Below are 6,948 nucleotides of genomic sequence, written 5' to 3'. Positions count from 1 at the left end.
AAATGCTGGAGAGGGTGTGGAGAAAAGGGAACCCTCTTGCACTGTTGGTGGGAATGTAAATTGATACAGCCACTATGGGGAACAGTATGGAGGTTCCTTAAAAAACTAAAAATAGAACTACCATATGACCCAGCAATCGCACTACTGGACCATAATTCAAAAAGAGTCATGGACCACAATGTTCATTGCAGCTCTATTTACAATAGAGCTATAGACTATTTACAATAGTCAGGACATGGAAGCAACCTAAGTGTCCATCAACGAATGGATAAGAAGGTGTGGCACACATACACAATGGAATATTACTGAGGCATAAAAAGTAACAAAACTGTGTTATTTGTAGTGAGGTGGATGGACCCAGAGTCTGTCATACATAGTGAAGCACGTCAGAAAGAGAAAAACAAATACCATATGCTAACATACATATATGGAATCTTAAGAAAAAAAAAAAGGTTCTGAGGAACCTAGGGGCAGGACAGGAATAAAGACGCAGACATAGAGAATGGACTTGAGGACACGGGGCGGGGGAAGGGTAAGCTGGGATGAAGTGAGAGAGTGGCATGGACATATATACACTACCAAATGTGAAATAGATAGCTAGTGGGAAGTAGCCGCATAGCACAGGGAGATTCAGCTCGGTGCTTTGTGACCACCTAGAGGGGTGGGATAGGCAGGGTTGGAGGGAGAGGGAGGAGATATGGGGATATATGTATATGTATAGCTGATTCACTTTGTTATAAAGCAGAAACTAACACACCACTGTAAAGCAATTACACTCCAATAAAGATGTTGTGAAAAAAAAAAAGAAGCAAAGGATCCTGAATTACACAGAGTTCTAGTCCAAGTGACCTGCTGGATCACTGTAGCTGAAGTGATACTCAACAGCTTCCTACCAACATTAAATTAAAACCCTATAGATACCAAATAACAACTGCTTAAATGTTTGTATACCAACTGGAAAATATAGATGTATAATTTTATATATTGAGAAATTCATCTTTTTCTGAATAAGTAATATTAAACATAACAAGAGAGAAGGAGGAAAAGGAGAAGGGAAAGGAAAACTATCAATACATATTCAGATGTAGATTCAAATATGTTAAAGCAGTAGATTCCTTTTTTCCCTCTAAGACCTTTTACTTTAACCTATCATGAAGCTCATGAGAAAACTAGTGTAGTGTTTTAAGGGAACACTCACAGGTAGATGCTGAGAATTGCTCTGCTCAGACTTATGACAAAAATGCTTCACAGGTATTTCAAAAGAATATATGAAGACTTTCATACGTCTTCTAATATGCCAAATAAAAATCTTCCAAATAGATACCCATTTTAACTCCTTTTACTCTCCTAATATCTAGCATCATTTTGTACATATAATAGGCTTTCAATAAAATTAAAATCCTATACCAGATGTATCTAATTAATACATATTTTTATAATAAAATAATACATATTTATAATATATATTGTCATTATCTATTTATCTTTTACTACTATTCTACTCTCAAGTTCTCCTAAAATGTTCTTGAACATAACTTGCTCCAGTTAACTTTTGTTGAGGTGTGAGCACTGTTCTAGCTCTGAAGAAACAAGGATTGCCTAGGATGGGGCCTTAGCCTTCATGGAAATCACAGCTTAGCTAGTGGAAACAATGTACAAGCAATAAGTCACAGGGACATAATTTAACAAATATATATTAATACTTTCTATAGGCTAGATACCTGGGAATACAAAGGTGCCTGTTCTTCAAGAACATATAATCTAATGGAGGAGAAAAACTAGGGAAAAGACGTTATCACGTCATGAGGCAGCATACAGATAAAGGAAAGAGGTAGCTCATTTGAAAAGACCTGGAAAGTATTCCTCAGAGGTGTGTTTTTTGGGAAGAGTTGAGATTGTACAAGTGAAATTCATAGTTCGGGGAGAGGGTTGAGTCCTAGAAATTGGTATAGAAGATGCAAACAAAAGGGGGCTTGCAAAAGCACAGCTTATTCTAGGAACAAGTAGTTTGCTTTAACAAGAGGATAAGGTGCTCAGAGGGCATAAGTAGAAGGTGAGATTGTCAACAATCATCAGCAATTACTAGACTGTAAAGGGTATGCTATAAGCTGTACTGGGATTATAGGCTTTACACTCCAGGAGACTATGGAGCCACTAAACAGAGGAATGACTTAAGTTATATAATCAGACCTGTGTTTCAGAAAACCACTTGCAACGGTAATGGAGAAGACTGTTTAGAGCCAAGTCTGCAGGTTGCATAGCCCAGGTGAGAGATGATCTAGGCCTGGGCTAAGGCAATGAGGTAGGGAGGGTGTAAAAGAAAAATAACTTTGAGGAGGGAAAGGGACGTGGTGTCATTCAGTGAAACAGAGTTTTGGAAGGGGTGATGTAAGACAAAAGATAATAATAGTAAAGGAGGTAAGAACAAGTTAAAGTTCAAACATCTGTGTGGCAATCAGGTGGAGAATCTTGTGGTGCAGGGCAAGTGAAAGGAATACAATTAGGAGTCATTAGGATGCAGACAGGCATACACCTGTGGGAACTGCAGAAGGCGGACCTCTGTGCAACAGACACCTAAGGAATAGGCAGCAAAAAGGGAAAGCATTGAGACAGGAGACAAGAAAGAAGTATGGGAAGCAGAAGGGGGCAGTGTTAGGAAAGACAAAGGAGAAAGTTTAAAAGGAAGGTATGATGGAGAATGTCAATTCCAAAGAGATATCAAGTAAAATAACGACTAGAAGGTCTTCACTGGATTTAACAGATAAAGGTCATAGATGAGGCCTGCAAGAGCAATTTTAGTAGAATGATGGAGCAGAAGTCACAATGCTATGGAGTTAGGAGTGGGAAGTGATAAGGTAGAGATAGCAGGCAGAGAGTGCTCCTGCATAAAATGTTATTTAAATACAGATAGGAATCCAGGGGTGGGGAGGGATAAATTAGGAGCATGGGATTAACAAACTACTACACATAAAATAGATAAGCAACACGGATTTACTGTATAGCACAGGGAACTACACTGAATATCTTGTAATAACCTATAATGGAAAATAATCTGAAAAAATACACACACATAAATATAAATATAACCGAAGCACTTCACTGTATACCTGCAACTAACACAATATTATAAATCAACTATGCTTCAAATAAAAAATAATAAAATTGAAAAATTAAAAAATACAGCTAGGAAGCGGTAAAACTTGACTAGGATGAAAAGGAACAGAACTGAGGAAGAGGGGCTGAGAACAGGATGTAACATTTGATTTAGCTCCTAAATGGGGAGAAGGGGCTGTGGGGTAGATTTTGAAGGAGGAAGTTTACAGCAGTAGGAATACCACGGGAAAAGACCTTGAAAGGAATGGTCAGTATAGTCTGATATGGTTACAGTGTGTGTGTGTTGCGGGGGAGGGGTTGCATGCATGTCTGGATGAGGATGGAAACATGCTAGGACTGGACTGGGAAAGACCCTGCAAACCCAGTTAAGGAGTGTGCATTCTGTAAGCTTTGGGAAGCAACAGAGATTCAGGAAGGGGTTTGGGATCATGAAGGGCAGAGCTGAACTCCTCTCCTAGACAATCAGCATACCCTGAAGTCTGCCTGGACTGGTGCTCCAGCAACAGGGTCTGAGCCATGGCTGCAGAGTGTGGAACCAAGGACTGAAGACAGTGTCCCCAACAAAGGTCCTGGACAAAGGAAAATGATGCTGTTATGAACATAAATGGAAAAATTTGAGAGACAAGAAAATGAAATTAAAATAGTAAAGATACAGTGCTTCTAACAGCATGTATTTCTGGCCAACTGGAAACGAACACAAAGAGGTCACTGATGAAAACCAACTCTTCTGGAGAGGAAACAGAAGAATTCTGTCATCCTCCCACCTCTATTTCTATGTACTTGATTGGGGGAAATTCACAATAAATCCACCTGGAGCATAAAACAAGTCACTCAGTGCTAGTCACTAATAATTACTCTCCTAGTATGCAGCAAAACAAGAAATCAGGGCTTCCCTGGTGGTGCAGTGGTTGAGAGTCCGCCTGCCAATGCAGGGGACACGGGTTCGTGCCCCGGTCCGGGAAGATCCCACATGCCGCAGAGCGGCTGGGCCCGTGAGCCATGGCCACCTAGCCTGCACGTCCGGAGCCTGCGCTCCGCAATGGGAGAGGCCACAACAGTGAGAGGCCCGCATACCGCAAAAAAAAAAACCAAAAAAAAAAAAAACCAAGAAATCATATGTGGATTTGGCCTTAAAATGTGGAGAAATATGTAGGTGCCTATAATTACAAATGACTGTTTATGTTAAGAAGTAATTACTACCACCCCACAAGAGCAATACACAGCACAGTGGCCAGGGGTGGAGAATGGGCAGATACAGAGGAAGAGGAAAGAGAATATTGTGGCCAGCACAGGATAAAGTGGGTATGACAAATCTTACAGAAATCTGCCTCCACCCACCATCTACTCCGATGCTGCCAGGGCTCGACAGTATTTCTGGACCAACTTCTCCCTGGATATCAGCAGGTGCAGGCTGGCTTTCAAAACAGCCACTGCAGTATAGAGCCACTATTCTTCATGATTACAGCCATTATACTTTTTTTTCTAATGCCTCTGAAATACAATACATACATGAAATTTTCACCCAACTAACCAAGTTTTAAAGCAGCAGCCTTTAAAACCTAAAAATAGAACTACCATATGACCCAGCAATCCCAGTACTGGGCATAGACCCTGAGAAAACCATAATTCAAAAAGAGTCACGTACCACAATGTTCATTGCAGCTCTATTTACAATAGCCAGGACATGGAAGCAACCTAAGTGTCCATCAACAGATGAATGGATAAAGAAGATGTGGCACATATATACAATGGAATATTACTCAGCCATAAAAAGAAACGAAATTGAGTTATTTGTGGTGAGGTGGATGGACCTAGAGTCTGTCATACAGAGTGAAGTAAGTCAGAAAGAGAAAAAGAAATACCGTATGCTAACACATATATACGGAATCCAAGAAAAAAAAAAAAGGTCATGAAGAACCTAGGGGTAAGATGGGAATAAAGACACAGACCTACTAGAGCAAGGACTTGAGGATATGGGGAGGGGGAAGGGTAAGCTGTGATGAAGTGAGAGAGTGGCATGGACATACACACACTACTAAATACAAAATAGATAGCTAGTGGGAAGCAGCCACATAGCACAGGGAGGTCAGCTTGGTGCTTTGTGACCACCTAGAGGGGTGGGATAGGGAGGGTGGGAGGGAGGGGGACGCAAGAGGGAAGAGATATGGGGACATATGTATATGTATAACTGATTCACTTCATTATAAAGCAGAAACTAACACACCATTGTAAAGCAATGCTACTCCAATAAAGATGTTTAAAAAAAAAAAGCAGCAGCCTCCACATCTGCAAAACAGATTCTAAAGGTAACATTTTATGTGCCAAAGAGTGAGTCAGTGCAAATTTGAAAATGAGATAAATATTCTTCTCTTGAAAGGGAATGGATGGTTTTTCCTGACTGAAAAGTTAAACAATGCTTAATCAAATTGTAGAGTTAAGTAGTGAAGTCAATGTTACTTTAGAAGTTTATGGTAAAAATGTGAACCTTTTCAATATCTCTAAGAAATTAATCTACAACAGAACTCCAGTACTTGAAGGGTTATTTCAAGAAATCATGAATGCCAAAATGTGTTTGCTAGTGAATTCAGAATAATGAATTAATAATCTGCATAAAAGCTAAGATTTGGACTAATATTCATGATAAATAACATTTGCATACTCATAACAAAGCAAGCACTGTTCTAAGTACTTCATCACTTAATCTTCACAACTCTATGAAGAAGGTACTATTATTACCCGTTTTACAGAGGAAAACTAAAGCACAAAAGGATTAAGTAATAATTAATGTCAATATTCAGAAAATCAGAAAAATCAACTACTGTACCTACTGCCCATTCATGTTTCATAGTGTTATATATATGGATCCACTGAAGACAGATAAGATCACATATTAATTTTGGATTAATAAGCCATAAATATTGATGGTTCAAGTAATAATTTTACTTGAGAGAGAATACTGCAAAATTTCTATACCTATAAAACTAGTGCAAAATAGAGCTGAATATTATTTGTATTTTGCATCTTTTAAGAATAGGCATTTACCATTGCAACAAAAAGAATAAAATATCGAGAAATAAACCTACCTAAGGAGACAAAAGACCTGTATGCAGAAAATTATAAGACACTGATGAAAGAAATTAAAGATGATACAAATAGATGGAGAGATATACCATGTTCTTGGATTGGAAGAATCAACATTGTGAAAATGACTCTACTACCCAAAGCAATCTACAGATTCAATGCAATCCCTATCAAACTACCACTGGCATTTTTCACAGAACTAGAACCAAAAATTTCACAATTTGTATGGAAACACAAAAGACCCCGAATAGCCAAAGCAATCTTGAGAACGAAAAGTGGAGCTGGAGGAATCAGGCTCCCTGACTTCAGACTATACTACAAAGCTACAGTAATCAAGACAGTCTGGTACTGGCACAAAAACAGAAATATAGATCAGTGGAACAGGATAGAAAGCCCAGAGATAAACCCACGCACATATGGTCACCTTATCTTTGATAAAGGAAGCAAGAATATACAGTGGAGAAAAGACAGCCTCTTCAATAAGTGGTGCTGGGAAAACTGGACAGCTACATGTAAAAGAATGAAATTAGAACACTCCCTAACACCATACACAAAAATAAACTCAAAATGGATTAAAGACCTAAATGTAAGGCCAGACACTATAAAACTATTAGAGGGAAACATAGGCAAAACACTCTTGGACATAAATCACAGCAAGATCCTTTTTAACCCACCTCCTTGAGAAATGGAAATAAAAACAAATATAAACAAATGGGACCTAATGAAACTTAAAAGCTTTTGCACAGCAAAGAA

General features: G+C 38.8%; 1 protein-coding gene across 2 annotated transcripts in view; it reads right to left on the bottom strand.

Moving 5' to 3' along the window:
• Positions 1 to 6,948, bottom strand: part of WDR70 (WD repeat domain 70) — a 318,682-nt gene that overhangs the window by 144,596 nt on the left and 167,138 nt on the right. The window lies entirely within an intron of this gene.

The sequence above is a fragment of the Physeter macrocephalus genome, chromosome 8 (genome assembly GCF_002837175.3).
Source record: "Physeter macrocephalus isolate SW-GA chromosome 8, ASM283717v5, whole genome shotgun sequence".
NCBI lineage: Eukaryota > Metazoa > Chordata > Mammalia > Artiodactyla > Physeteridae > Physeter > Physeter macrocephalus.
This window is presented reverse-complemented; position numbering and strand designations above follow the sequence as displayed.